General features: G+C 37.3%; 1 long non-coding RNA gene across 3 annotated transcripts in view; it reads left to right on the forward strand.

Moving 5' to 3' along the window:
* The window catches only part of LOC306665015, a 63,822-nt gene extending 48,673 nt beyond the window's left edge, over positions 1-15,149 (forward strand). For all 3 annotated transcript variants that reach the window (XR_013764891.1, XR_013764892.1, XR_013764893.1), the window contains 2 exons: positions 3,393-3,540; positions 6,884-15,149. This is a non-coding gene — a long non-coding RNA (uncharacterized lncRNA). The remainder of the gene's footprint in view (positions 1-3,392; positions 3,541-6,883) is intronic.
* Positions 15,150-15,773: the final 624 nt, after the last annotated feature.

Genomic DNA, 15,773 nt, shown 5'->3' on the forward strand with positions numbered 1-15,773 from the left:
ATAACTGGTTTCATGGAGATATTAAAACATTATAACTATGTTTCAAACATCTATAATTTGCCTAGAATAAATATAAGTTGGATGTGCAGCCTGTAAAGGTGAGTTAATTGCCTATCACTTAAAAAAGGAGCTATTAACTTGAGATTTGAAAGTGTCCTTTATAATAAATGTACCTGGACATTGTGAGAACTATGTAGTTAGACTTGGGATTATTCCGTGACAAACATTGGGCAAGTGACTTAATCTCTGTTAGCTTTGAAGGCTGTCTGGAGGATGAGAGGTCAAGGGAGTATGCACCAGGCCTGCAATACAGCACACATAATATTTAACCAATCAATCAATCAATAAGCCATAACTGTTACACATTTGAATATTACAATTTCAATTTCAGAATTGAGTCTTCCTTTTTTTCAGAGAATCAGGGGTTTCAGCTCATTTTACACACTATTTGTCAAAAGATTTGTGGTTCCTTAATGCCAACAATGATATAAAACATAATATGCTAATAAGAGGAGAAATTAAGTATCTTAGGTTGCAATCAAACTTCTCACTTTGGCCCATATGTGAACCATACAAATCATTTGTTTTATTCTATGCACAAACTATATAAGACCTGCACATTTTTTTTTTCAGATAGATTTGGATAAGTAGACTTTATGTATATGATGTAGAACAATTTCCAGAAAAGAAACTTTGCTTATATTTTTATGATAATTTTTGGGACAAAAAAACAGTATCATGAGTTAAATTTTTATTTAAACTGAAATCTTGTAAATGAGTTGATCCAGGGACTGCTGCCATGGATGGAATCCATTTATTTGCTGATGATTCTTAAGAGACCACTGCTTGACACCATTAGCTCTCTCTGCCATTAACAGGTGGAGCCTCAAGATGTAAATGAATATTATAATATATAAAGAAATATCATAGAAAGCCAAGGAAATACTAGGAGAAAAACACTTCGCAATGAATTTATCATGCAATTTTGCCAATTTCAAGTGTGTGTTGTGTATTTGAGTATTTGAGCCAAAGATACTTAATTTCTCCTCTTATTATCATTTTATATTTTACATAATCTCTCTTTCTCTTCTATATAGGTGAAAAGGACTCTAATTCTGCAAATCAGCTGTGTTTTTTCTTTTATCTTGTTTACTACTTCAAGAAGAGGATGGTATTATCCTTCATATGTCTGTTTATCTTTCCTCAAGTAAAAGCCAGGTGATATAGCCAAGAAACTGTGGTGTTTCAAATTAGAACGACCTATATTTTAATTCTGGTTTCTCTTATCTATTATTTGAGGAACTCCAAAAACACAGCTCACATATAAAACTCTTTAAACCTTCATGTGCACATATTATTGATAATAACCATCTCCTTGTTTAAAGTCAACTCTTCTGTTCTAGTAGATTAAAAGAACTTTTCCTTCTCCTTTTACATGAATGTCCCACTATGTAAAGAATTTCACAGGATGAATGAAAGCTCAAACAAGCTGTAAGGCCATCTTTTCCCTCCAACATTGAAAGGGAGGAATTTCAGTCAGGGAGGGATGTTAAGGGTTACCTGTCTTTACTGCTCCAGGCACTGATTCACCAATGGAAAAGGAGGACTGAGGTGTACGTTGACAGACATTTAGGCTTAGAAACTCTTTTCTCACAAGTTGAAGAAATAACTGTACTCTCAAGAAATCCCCAGAGAAATGCACAGCATACCAGTCCCAATGTGTGTCCAACAGCTCAGACCATCAGAGAGAAAGGCTCTGAGTAATCCCCCCAGCCGTACAGGTCCAATGGATCTGGGAGTAGTTGACTCTTCTGAGGCAGGTTGAGATAGGAGGCAGCCTGATCGTATCCAGAGTGAGGAGCCATTGAAGGGTAAAGCTTCTTACAGTGGCCTGGGAAGACCAGGCCTAAGGTTTTTCAGTCAATTTCAGCCAAACACACATTTTTAAATAATAGCAAAAATTCAATCCTAAATATACAGTGAATCCCAAATCACACTAGAGTGTCATAGTCAAATGTCTCAGGCATTTTTGCATCCAAATTCTGCAGCTTTTAAATTCCTTAGATACTAGTTTTCTGACTAAATAAAGCCACATTGCCAACTGGATTCTTTTTGGAAGAGTCTAGACCTCAGAAAGAAGTTGTCCCAGAAATTCATCCAACATGAGTCAAATGAAATGCTGTATGAAAAGTGTGTGGCCCATCCTAGAATATGCTAGTGCCTTTCCATGGTTAACTCACTTCTCCACTCTGAACAAAACAACAAAATGTCCATCAACTGTCTCCTCAGTGGCAAGTGCTGGGCTTGCTCCTGGAGCAGAGCAAAGATGGAGAAAGAAAAGTTCAGACTGTTTAGTCAGTTTTTTGCTGCTGTGATTTAAAGTTCCCACTAACTTTAGAGGAAGAAAAGTTTATTTAAGGACTTATGGTTTCAGAAGCCTCAATCCATAGACAGTCAGCTCCATTCCTCAGGGCTCTGAGGTGAGGCAGCATAACATGGCAGAAAGTGTGGCAGAGGGAAGTGGCTCACATGTTGATCAGAGAGCAGAGAGAGAGCTCTCCACCCTCCAGATACAAAATATATGCCCATGGCCTGCCCCCAATGAACCACTTACTCCAGCTACACCCCACCTGCCTCTAATTACCACTCAGTTAATCCTATCGGGGATTCATTCACTGATTTGGTTAAGGCTATAACCCAATCATTTCCCCTCCAAACCCTATTGCATTGTCTCACATGTGAGCTCTTGGAGAACATCAAATCTAAACCATAACAATAACGATGGAAACTCTGGGTTTGATTTTTGCTTTAAACTCTATCTTCCAGATATGGTCTTGGCAATGTGGTTTGTTAAAAAGAGCACTTTTAAGTTAAAAAAAAATATATGATTCTTTTTCTACCATTAATTAGTTATGATTTTGGAAAAGCTATATAATACTCCAGATGTCAGTTTCTGTAGAAAAAAGTGAACATTGGGCAGATAAATTCTAAAGCCCACCCTCTTTTTTCTGAGCTTAGGTAACCAGATGGTTATCAAACGTGTGACCTTGGATTTGTTTGTGCCATAGCTCAAACAAGCAAGTTCTCTCTCTTTTGAAAGTGCTACTTTTCTTGCCTGACCCAATCACCACTCTTGCTTTAAGTCGAGTTGGCTAATATTGGCACAAAGTTTCTTCCGGTCCACTTAAAGCCATTTTCCTGTGCCAGAACTGCCTGCAGATCAAAGTGACTAGTAAGACTTAGAGTGCAGCCATTGACAAACGGGTCTTGGGGCACTGTCTCCAGCAGTAGACAGCTGCTCAGAAGCTGTCTACACCATGATTTAACACTGTGAACCTGTTTTGAAACAGTTCTTTTCGACACCAGATGTCTAACAATGGCTATTTTCACAGGCTTTACACTGGTCCTGCAAAACTCACGCATGTCATCTTGCTCCAAAATGTGCTATATCAACTGCATGGCTCAACACCATCTCCAATCTCAGGTTTCCTGAGAAAAGGAAGGCACTGGAGTGAAGCAGAGGCTCCACTGGATTGATTGGTACATTTTGGCCTTATCTAGATTTCCCCATGTTTCAGGGTAGTTTTGTGCTCTTTGGTGATGCTGAGAACAGATTGATGCCAATAAGCCATTTGAGATAAGAACTAATTGGAAACAGAAGGTTGAAGAATGATTATGTTGGGAATGAGCGAAGGGGACAGACAAGTAATTATTCAGGCAGAATTTTTTTTTTGCACAAAAGGCAGATGGAAGAGGGAGCAAAATTCCAAAGTCCGTGGCAGAAGTAAGCAGCTGCACATTTCTTTTTTTTGTGTGTGTGTGGAAAAGCAAACAGAGTGATTCACTGGGTTGGTAATGGGCTCCAGGGATCCCTTGGGATTCACAACATGTTGGCATCCCACAGCATGTAAAATAACTCAGTGGTATCAATCTAGTTCACCTCTTCCACTGACTCTAAGTGTGAGACACATGACATGATATTTAAGGGAAAACTGAGGAGAAACAGCCTCTGGGTTCATACAGGAAACACAGAGGAGGTGTGTTGCAAAGATGACAGGAAACACAACTCACACACATTCCACATTCGTCACAAGCTGTCAATCAGATTTATCTGAACATTGCCATTCATTAGTGTGAACTCAGTATAAGAAGAAATCAGAGAAAGTAGAATTTTATAAACTATTCCTCTAAATTCTCATAGAGTCACCGGGCTGCAGCTAAGTAAAACTGTATGATATCAGAACTGTGATTTGTTTTGGAAAGACAAAGACAATAACAATTAGTAATCAGAATAGGAAACTAAGCCTCACAACATCCCCCAAAGCAAATCCATTAGCAGCAGCCTTATTCAGCAAGGCTAAAAAGCCATCTAACACTGTACTGCATCAAAAAACACAAATAAGGACAAAAAAAACTTTCTTCATTTTCCTCTCAAGCTCAAATTATCTATTTTGTGTGGGAAAGATATTTGTGATATATTCACTCAAGAGTGATTTAAGGACAAATTCATTGGAAACCCCTTCTAAAGGAATGGTAATCAAAAGGAACTCGAACTCCCTGTTGACTGTGAACATGAAACCAAATCTGACTTTACAGTGATGAGATAGGTATTCATATCTAGAAAACTATAGAGAAAAGAAAAAAGTAAAGAGATAAAAACCACATAGGAGATAAGAGCCATAATCTGATAATAAGGGATAAGATAAAAGATAAGCAGTACAATGATTAAAGGAAACAAAAAATGGCAATAAGAGATTTTAGAACAACAATAGATTTCAGAATAACAGATTTCAGAATGGGATTAGGTATGGACTTTTCCAGTGCTTGATTGGTTTAGGGTTTTTCAAATTTGATATTGAAGTGCATCCAATTACAACCTCTTTCCTATCCCCAACATGTTTCCCCTCTTCCCCTGAATTTTCTAAACTCCTTTCTGCTTCAGGACTATACCTTGAGTTCTTCTGTTGATCTGGCTCTCCGGGACATTTCCTTCTAGCTAAATCACATCAGTCTCTCAGGTTTTCTTGCACCTTATGTAATGAAATTTGCAGTTATTTATTTTATTTCTCATTGGTTAATGTCAGTCTTCCCCACTACATGGAAAGCTCCTTTTGAGAAGAAATTTGTATATTCATCATTTTTCTATCTAGTTTCCAGCCAGGAGCCTGGCACAGAGTGAGTGCCCAATAAAATTTCATATCTGAATTCATAAGCACTATCCTCAATGTCTTCCCTAGATCTCAGAGGGTAAGAAAATGGTCAAGTTAATAAAGCTAGATCAAGGGACTGGTATTACTGGACATGGTGGCACATGCCTATAATCCCAGTGGCTCAGGAGGCTGAAGCAGGATAGCAAGTTCAAAGCCAAACTCAGCATCTTAGCAAGGCCCTTAGCAACTTAGGAAGACCCTATCTCTAAAACAAATATTTTAAAAGAGCTGGGGATGTGGCTTAGTGATTAAGCCACATGGGTTCAATCCCTGGTGGAAAAAAAAAAAAGTGGGAGTCTGATACTTCGAAACAAAATAGTCAGATTTTAAAAAGGAAGTAAGCTGGGTGCGGTGGTGCATGCCTGTGATCCTAGCAATTCCAGAAGCCAAAGCCGAAGGAGCGCAAGTTCAAAACAAACCTCAGTAATTTAGAGAGTTGCTATATCAAAATAAAAAAATTTTAAAGGGCCAGTGATATAGTTTAGTAATAGTATGCCCCTGGGTTCAATCCCCAGTACTATAAAAATAAAATAATAAAATGAAATCAAATAAAATATTACTAAATTAACATATTGCTAAAGTGATAATAAAAATAATATCTGATTGCTGTATATATTATATGTGACCGTAACAACACTAATAATACCTAGGACTAACACAGCACATGGTCATGTGTCAGGTACCACCATGAAAATCATATTTACCTTAATCCATTTAATCCGCTTGACACCCAGTGGATGTAGTTTCTCTTATGACCTTCACCTTAGAAATGAAGGCACTGAGTCACAGAAAGTTAAATGACTTACTCAAAGTCATACAGCTATTAAGTGCTAGAAATTGCATTTGTCAGTTTCTCCAGAGAAACAGAACCAATGGGATGGAATATAAATAGATTTGTTTTAAGGAAATGGCTCACAGGATTGTGGGGGCAGAAAAGTTTGAAATCAGAATCAAGTAGGATGGAAATGCAGGAAAGAAGCGATATTGCAGTTCAAGTCCAAAGACAGTCCTCTGTCAGATCCCCTATTTCTCAGAGGAGGCCAGGTAGAGGTCTTCAACTGACTGGATGCGACCCATTCATGCTACACAGGTAATCTGCTTTAATTAAAGTCTACTGATTTAAATATTACATGTAAAATGTATTCACAGCAATATTGATTACAACTTGGTACCTTGACTCAGGTACCACAATTAGCCATCATAGAGTGAGGATACAAACTCAGTCTACTCTAACATCCAAATGCTTAATGAATATATTACCTAAGCATTTAGACGACAAAGATTAACTGAATCATTTCATCTAAATTTCACTGGCTGTATCAAGTCATTCTTAAAGTCAATTTTCCTTAGTTTTGCCAGTCAGTGTAATTGTTACTTCACTCTTATCATAGGAATTTGTGTTTGTGTGTGCCTGTGGCCGGGTAGGGCGGGGGTTGGTGTTTAAAATACAGGACCATTTTTCTTCAATGATTTTCACAGGTAAAAATAGTCCCTCATTGTACTGGGATACTATTGAGTATTAAGATGGCAAAAGGCACAGTGTAGGACTTTTATAATAACATTCTGCTCATTGTCTGTTTTCAAATGAGCTTCAAGCACTTCAAAGTCATTCATGCACCACAGTCCTCCAAAAAAGTGTTGTAACTAAATTATCTGGTATGTTTTCAAAGCAGAACAGTGAACAGAAGTGACAATCCCAGAGTTTGACTTGTGATCCTGCCATGAGTGATCTTTCAGCAGAGCCGGTCTTGGACATTCTGAATGCCCACACATCTCCCTATCGGCATCACCACCAACTTCTCTTCAAAGCGAATAGTCCAAGTTTCATGCTCCTGCCTTGCGGTGAAATACGACTGCATCTAGAACAACTTGGCTAAATATAACATGGGCCAACTATGGTAAATATAGTGGGCCATGGACATATGTTCACATAAGCAAAGTACAATTTGTCATTTATAAGCCACCATGGTGGAGCGCTTTGCACATCCATAAGAAGGGATAACATTTCCAGTTAGGTATGTTGACACATTATAGAATATTGGGAAATGCATTTTCAGAGACTCACTTCTGATAGTACAGCTTTTTCTTTAAAGTAGAGTCTGGCTTTGGAAAAGATGGCCACTAGAGAATTGGAGTAAATATTTACAAAGATTTTTTGAGAACTGAGGATATCAGAAGCTCTTTGCTCAGAACTTTTATCCATCATTAAAGTAGATGCCCTGGAGCCTGGCCGTGGCCAGAGCTCTCCTCTGCCCCCAACACACCCGCTGTTTGGAAAGAACCACAGCAGATCTGATGTGTCGGCACATCCAGAAAAATAAGACTCTGCAGGTCAGTTCCTCCAGGGCAGAGCATCCAACAGAATGACAGCTATATCAGTAGCCAGAAATAGACATCAGTGAATCTAAAGCAGTCAAGTTAAAGAGTCTAAATTGAGAAATCAAAATTTTATGTATAACTAGAGGCATGATAATTGATGATTTGGAACACCAGGAAACAATGTTTACATTTCAAACACAGAGAGCTTGATTTTCCTGGCATGAACACGAAAAAGACAAAGAGGATATGCACAGTTACACAGGCGGAAACATGTTTCCATGATGAACATTTCACTAAAAATGACAGAGAGCTTCTGGGAAAACCTGGAGTTCAAGAGCACTGAGAAGCAGGAAAGGGGTGGACACACAGAGATGAGGCTAAAGGGGCAGAGCCGCCCTTTAACACCCAGAGAGAATCACATTTTATTATTTTTCCCTTTGCCTGGTCCCTGCAGCAACTAACAGTAAGGAGGGGAAAGTCTATCTGCTATGTCCCCCCAAAAAAACAATGCCATGATAACACAATTCTATGGGGCTAAACACCAGAAGAAATGCAGATAAGGTCAAAGAGGATATTATGGAAAGGATGTGATAAATATATTGGGTCATGAGAGAACACTAGAGAGGAAGAGGTGAATTGTGAAGCTGGTCAATGGAAAAGGGGAAAAAACAGCAAAAAGCATTTGCCAAGGGTTTGTATAAACAAGAAGCGGAAGTGAAATGCTTTCCCAAACACTCAGTGAGATGTGGGAATAAACAGAGTCACTGGCCATCTGAACAGAAAAAGAAGTGGCAGGGAAAGGATGCTTTGGGAAGAAATACCAACAGCAAACTGTTTTACCCAGCACTCCCATGCTCCGGAGCATATTGACCTCGTTTGGTGTGCAGGTGGCCTCATCTGAGAAGCAAAAAAGTGTCAGGAGGAAAACAGAGTCGTGCAACAGGGCTTCCCCAGGACGCTGGAAGCTGGAGGGGTCATTAACATGCACAGCAGGTGGTAGCTGAGCCTCCTGAGTTAATAGAATCCCCAGGTAAAATAGCAGAAGGCCAAATGAGAAAGGCAAAAGAAGGGACAGGCGCTGAAAGAAATGCTAAAGTCACAAAAATAAGAATCAGATTATACAGTGGATTAGAAAGAGGAAGTATTAAATTTTAGTAGAAAGGGAAAGAAAAAAAAACCCTGAAAAATAAAATAGGAAATGGAGGAGAAGGAGCTCAACACAGAACACAATACTCAACTCAGTTCACAAAACTTCTGCAAACTGGAGACAATTCAATTATGTTGCTCCACAACTACCAAAGATGTTAGTGTTAACAAGACCTACCACTTCGGGCCTCCAGCACTTTCATTGTGTTTCCACCCCTGAGCTGCTAGGACAGGATCAACTTAGTCACAAGAGGAGCAAGAACACATTTCAAGCTTCAGGTGGTTCTGAAAGTCAGTAAAACATCTTTGCCTTCTACCATTCTACCAGGTCAGTGTCTGTGATCATCAGCAAGTTCGATCTACTCATCGCTATCATTTGGGTGTTTAAATATCTGAAGCCACTGAGATGAATTTTTCACAAGAGTATAGCCACTGCAGTAGAGTTAGTTTCCTTGGCTTTCAGTTTAAATTATTTTCATTTACATCCTTGTCTTCTTTTTTCCCAGTCTCACCTTGCTGGCAATGAGGGTATTCCCAGACATGTCCCTGTCTTCCACCTTCTTAACTTTTTGAAAAGACACATTGCCAGTTACCATAGTGTGTGTCTAACCATGTCTGAGCCAAAGGGCACCTATCTGGGCTTTTAATCCTTATTCAGAAAGCTGCTTTTTGAAATTATAAAAATATCTTTCTCCTTATTTTGTGACTTTTCCAGCATATGCATATATTCTCTGCCTCCCTACTTTCTCAAAATGAATAGTTTGAAAAAGTGTCATCCATCAGTCAGAAGCAGGTTGAAGGAAGAAGCATTTTTCCCTCTACTCTGCCCACTCCAATATTTTAAAAGTCTATTATTCTCCATGTTTGTGGAAAGGCGCCTGCCACCTTTCAATCCCCCCTGAATGGCTCAAGATTTTGCAATAGTTTATGGAGTCAACTGCATGCTAGAATTTAGCTTTTGTGGTATAGCCTCTGCGTGTGTGTGTGTGTGTGTGTGTGTGTGTGTGTGTCCTAAAAGGAAGGTGTTCTTTTCACCTCTTTGCTGCAGCAGAGAATAAAAGCCCCCACAGTTTACATTCGCTTTGTCAGCCCGTAAGCAACCATCTGTTTCAGCTGGGGAGTGCGATCTGTCAGTTTTGTTTTAGGTTGTGATGCAGTGGCAGGAGCTCCCTCATTGTTGTCTTCTTAGAGAACCGCAAAGTAATTAACCATTCCAGTACTGGCTACAAAAGAGATGGCCACTCTCAATGTTGGGCCAGATTTTTGCTTTCTCCAGTGCTGGAAGTACTACAAAAAACTGAATAGCTATTCATTGTGTTTCATTGTTCCCTAAAGAGGCAACATGCTCTTTGTTATAAAGGCAACCTTGATTTTCCAACATACCATTTCATTTCAATGTCCGGGTGCGGCAGACGGACAATCAAACCATGTTGGTGATGAACACCCTGAGAGGCCTTATTCACGCACACGTGATCATAAAATGTCTTTCCGGGTGATGGGAGGTGTGAGCTGAGGTTGGGGAGAAAATAGGGTAGGAGAGTGGATTTGATATGATTGGGATGGATGCTTTCCTGATTGAGTAAAAGTTCATGAGGCACAGTCCTTATAAATAAAGGACCCGTGGAGAGAGATAAGAGCCAACAGGTTTTATACCCCACTGTTTCTCAGATTGTTCCTCTTTATCTCTTTTTCTTTCTCTGTGGTCTTGGACATAATGTTTGGACTCTTTTCCCATCCATACACTGTGCCTAAATTAAATTCTGAATTAGCAGACATTGAAAACACCTCTAAAATGATACACAGAGTAGGTCTTAAACACGTTTGGAAGTGCTAAACCTATGAAGAGAAAATTCAGGAAAAATAAACAATTTATTGTTTTGTCTCTCACATAAGGATGTCTGAGACTGTAATAGACATTTATGAAGTTAATGGAGCTGATTAAGCATAAACTCTATCTCTATTTCCAATGATCTCTTCTCTCTTTACACCAAATTAAAAAGTTGGATGAAACCAACTATCAGATGAGATGAGAAGATACTTGCAGGGATGTGGACTAGGTATTCCACACCCACACCTGTTCTAGCCATGTACACAGTAGCAGGATTGGAGTAATTAGGTTCTTATCTTCCCAACATATCCTCTAAAAGTCATTTAGCCAATTTCCCTGACAGCTTACTAAATTTCTTGATTTTTCTAATTAACATTTATTATGCTTTAAGTAATAAATTCGCAAGATATTTTACTTTGCAATTAAAGCTACTCCTTATTCATTAATGAGAGTAATTAATCCATGTCCTCTTCTCAATGTTCCTTTCATAGTTCCTCAATGTTTCCATTCCTCCATTGAACATTTATTGGTTTTATTTTTCCTTATAGATGCTTAGTTACCTATGTTTTGGGTCCAGTCTTTTGATGGTTTCCTTTTTTAAAAGCTGTGCACATAAACAGTTTTGAGGTAATAACCAATACTCTGTGGAACAGGCATGTACATTTCCACTATTTTAGAAATAAGACTCTTTAAATTAGGAAAGTTACTATGTTTGAAGTTAATCGTTTGCTCAACTCACTTATTGCCCTTGTGATTCTCTATATGACTTTAAAACTTTTGGAGGCCTAGTATTTGTGTAATGAAAATTTTAATTAGAAATATGTGAAAGTTTCTGGTGCCTCATCTAAGTTCAATTTTAAAGAATCCTTTTGCTTCTTTCATAAGGAGAGAGTGTTCTGGATCTGCCCTTGAGCTATATCTAGATCTGTGTAGCCAGGTCTGGTGGGCAGTTTTATGCACATACTGACTCAACAGGTATCTTTATCCATCCCGCTGCCTGTATCCAAAATGACAGAATAATAGAAGTCAGTCTTACCAAGATACAGTCTTCTAGGAAACACTGAACCCCAGTAAAGACCAAGCTCTTGGAAAAATTGCAAAATAAGTATATTTTAACTTGTCTGTTTCTGAACTGTTCATTAAAATTCAACATCCTGGAAGGCAGGTTCAATATTTTATTCAACTTTGTAATTATTCCATTTCTTCCCCTTTCGCAGCCCCAGTGCTTCTGGTCACTAAGAAGATTCAAACAGAGTAGAAACCCACAAAAGGTCTAAGATACTTGACTGTACTCTATCTTTCCCCATTTCCCAATTCTTCTCCAGGATTCCCAAACAGATTTCCTCTGCAAATCTGCTCTTTCCAAGGACTCAGCATGTTTTCTTCTATCACATAAATAGTCAAAAAAAAAAAAAAAAGTCTTCTAAACTAATGTATCCTATACATTAAAATACATAATGGAACAAGGAAAAAAAATGTATATTCTTAAAGTGGAACATGTTTTTCATTGTTTCATTTACAGCTTCACAGTGTGTATCTCCATAAACCATTACAACTCCAAGAAAAGCCAGTTCTTTTTGTACAACAAAGTGATACATGAAAATCATGCTCTCATTCTTTACATCAAAAACCTAGGTTCCACAGGAAAGTGTCCACCATATATGTAGTGCTTAAAGGAGAAAAAAATTAATATCTCCTTTCAAGATAAGAAATACTTCAACATAATTTGGATTAGCAAAGGATTAAGTACACATATTCTACGAGGCCCAAGAAATACTATGAGATGAATATACAGTATCACCTTTGCTAAGTATTAAAATGAACAGGGGAGAGGAGATTCTAGACTCTTGAAGGAGAACCATCTTTGTTGATTTTCCTCCCTTGATCTTCAAATAAATTGAAACTATTACTATTTATTAGTCCTGCAAGTGTTAAACCAAGGTCTTAAAAAGAAGGAAGCATTTTCAACATTGTTCTCCCTAAGAAAAAGCATCAACACTGATAACGTGTTTTCTGAAAGAAAATCTTTTGTACTATCAATAAACAAGATGAAAATTATCTCAAACCTCTCCCAGTTTAGTTTCTATATTAATATATGAAATGTTGATTTGTGATATGAAAGCAGAGTCCCACAGGCTTTGAAGACTTGTACGGGAACAGTCTAGTGAAGAATTCACCAAACTATGACCCTCAGGTCAGTTGCCTGCTTTTTTAAATATAAAGTTTTATTGGAGCATGGCCATGCCCTTTGCTTACTTGTTTTTTCTTTTTTTAATTTGTTTTTTTTTTAAGTATACATGACATACTTAGAATATGTCATACTCTAAGATACAAAATACACTCAGTGTGTATTTTGACATATTATACATACACAGAATATAACTTTCCATTCTTGTGGTTGTACGTGATGTGGAGTTACCCTGGTCAGTATTGATAAATGAATATAGGAAAATTATGTCTGATTCATTCTACTGTCTTTCCCATTGTTTATAGCTGTTTTCCAGGTACAAAGGCCTCCCTGGATCTTCTACCAAATTAGGTAGTTGTTCCTAGCAGTCACTGGGTTTCCACTAGGTAGTGGAGGGAAGGAAGATGGGGCAGCTTGGAATGAGAATTCTCTGCGTAAATGTTCGGGATGGGAAGTGTTGATCTGAGTGCCCATTAGAAGGGACAAACTCATTAGAACAATTTTCAACAATGTCATTTCCATTTGTATCTGCCATAACTATTTACATTTAGATCTCCATTTTAAAAAAATAAGGTTTAAAAACAAAAATGAAAAGAAATTTACTGACCCAAATCATCTGCGACCAATGAATGTCTACATTTATCTGGTTAATGTCATCTCTGGATAAATGAGATTAGGGTACCCTGTTCCAGATCACAGATATTTTCTATCCAGGAAAACAGTTACTTAGTTCTTCTTCATCTTCCAAAAGATTACAAAAATGCCTGCCCTAGTTGTTTGTTTATTGTTTAGGCTTTTTTTCCTTGAGTGAGGGTTACTTGTTGGTTCTCTTTTCAATTGTGCTCAAATCTGTGGACCTGGCTGTAGCACAAACCCCCAAACAACTGGAACCTGGCAAAAGAAGGAACCTCAAAAGGAAAGTGCCAATTGCAACATATGAAATGAAAACAAGTAGTCACAGAAAATTATACCACAACCATTTTATCAGGTAGAAATCAAAATGGCAGGTTTTTACCTATTCAGTCGAGAAAACAAACAAACAAACAAAAAACAATAACAAAAAAAAACCCTGAATTTTGTTACATGATAGTATTTGTTTTTTTAGATTTTTCCATGAGCTATAGATTATTAATCTATAGGGAAAAGGTTTTCTTTCAATTCTAAATCACTTCAATGATTAGAAAAATACCTTGGTAACTGGCATTTTGAGATCATTGGATAAAGAAGATAGCAAACAACTCTGGTATTTACAGAAATGGTCTTTCTCATTAATACATCAAGCATTTATTGGCAAGTGTTTGTGACGGAATGTTGGAGGAATTCATAACACCACAGTGAAAACATGTGTGAGTTGTTTCAGCTCATAGGCTCACAAAAGACGAATGATCACCTGTAAATAAGTAGAGTTTTTCAATCCACTGGATAAGAACAGTAAGGTAAATGCATTGAACCTAAGGATTAGACATCTGGGGAAGGAACTGATCAAAATTTACAGATACATGGCATTGCCACTGCTGAACATTTCTGTAGAATCACATTGTTTTCCAAATACTTCTGTCTCTTCTCAAATGCTTCATGCTCGGCCTTCTGATTGACAGCTGATGAATCAGACCTCCTGCAACTATATCCTAATTTGTCTTAATCTGTCCACAGAAACAAGCAGAGGAAGAGGAGTCTGTTTGCAGTGAAATAGTCCAGCAGGGTTTGAAAATGCTTCGCTCACTGAGCAATGACTTCTGAAGAGTAACAAGGCTGCGGAACTACTTAAGTGATCTTTTTATACAAATGTAAAAAAATAAAGACAATTCTAAGAATTATATTATTCTGTCTAACTCAAAGTTTTAGCTAAAACTTAAATACTTTGTAAGGAAAACAATATCTAAATGGAAATATAAGACCAAAAGAGGGGTTTTCTTAGTTATTAATGTACCCACCATGGGAACACTGCTCTGGGAACATCCTGTGGAAACATTTTGAAAAGATAGATTCACTCATAGAAGATGTTGTTTACAGTCTTTGAAATTAAAATCTGAAGTTAATTGAATAAACAAGCCTATTCCTGTCTTATGGATTTTTCTGGGAAATACATAAAAACTAGAAGCTTCTAGGTAACCAAATCATTTTGAAATTCCATAGAGATGGTTGCTTCAAAGAATTCCACAACAATATACATCACACTTGACCAGAATTCAGTAGAGATGGAGCTAACAGAAGGCAGAAACCAGACAAACTGGGTACAAGTTTGAACCCAGCTTTGCAGATGTAGTAATTATGGCTATAAAAATAAACTATGGTTGGGACCAACTTTAAAAATCAGTGTAAATGTGTTAACAACTAAAAATTACAGGCGAAACTCAACATCTCTGGTATGTTCCATCATACCTCATATAGCAGAAAGTAAAATAATAGAAAAGAAGGTTTCTCTGATTAAAAAAAAAAAAGAAAGAAAGAAAAAAGAAAAAAAAAAGAGAGAGAGAGAGAGAGAAATCTTGCTTACTTGGACCAATCAATCCTAAGTCCTTTTTCTATTACAGTAGACTTAATAAAGCTTTCTCAGCAGGTTGGGGGATTTATATTGGTGATGATAAGAGTATAAACAGAATGTTAATATCAGAACGAATTAATAATAAGTGGAAATCAGTGTAAGAATATGGAATGAACATACACTTCTTAAACTATTTTTCACTATTTGACCCACAATTTTCCAGTTTTCCATGATGATATATTAACTCAAGTCTTTGCAAACATATTCTTAATTATAATGTTCCTTTGTTACTATCTGTTTGACATATTATTACATGTTTAATATATAAATATTAACAGGAAACAAAGGAAATAAATTTTAGTTCAACTGTTGTTTTCCTTTTTCTCTAGTTACTGCATTTATTTCACTGTTTCCTTGCTGAGAATGTGACAGATTTTCACACACACAAAAAAAAGAAAATTCAAAATTTTCCCTCACTATGAAACAGCTTCTCTTGTTTTAAAACTCTTTGGGTCTATCAAAGTTGCATATTTAGATCATTATTAATACAACACATGTTCTTATGATACTTAAAGTAATAAAAAATATCTATTACTA

The sequence above is a fragment of the Sciurus vulgaris genome (assembly GCF_902686455.1).
Source record: "Sciurus vulgaris genome assembly, chromosome: 7".
NCBI classification, from domain to species: Eukaryota; Metazoa; Chordata; class Mammalia; order Rodentia; family Sciuridae; genus Sciurus; species Sciurus vulgaris.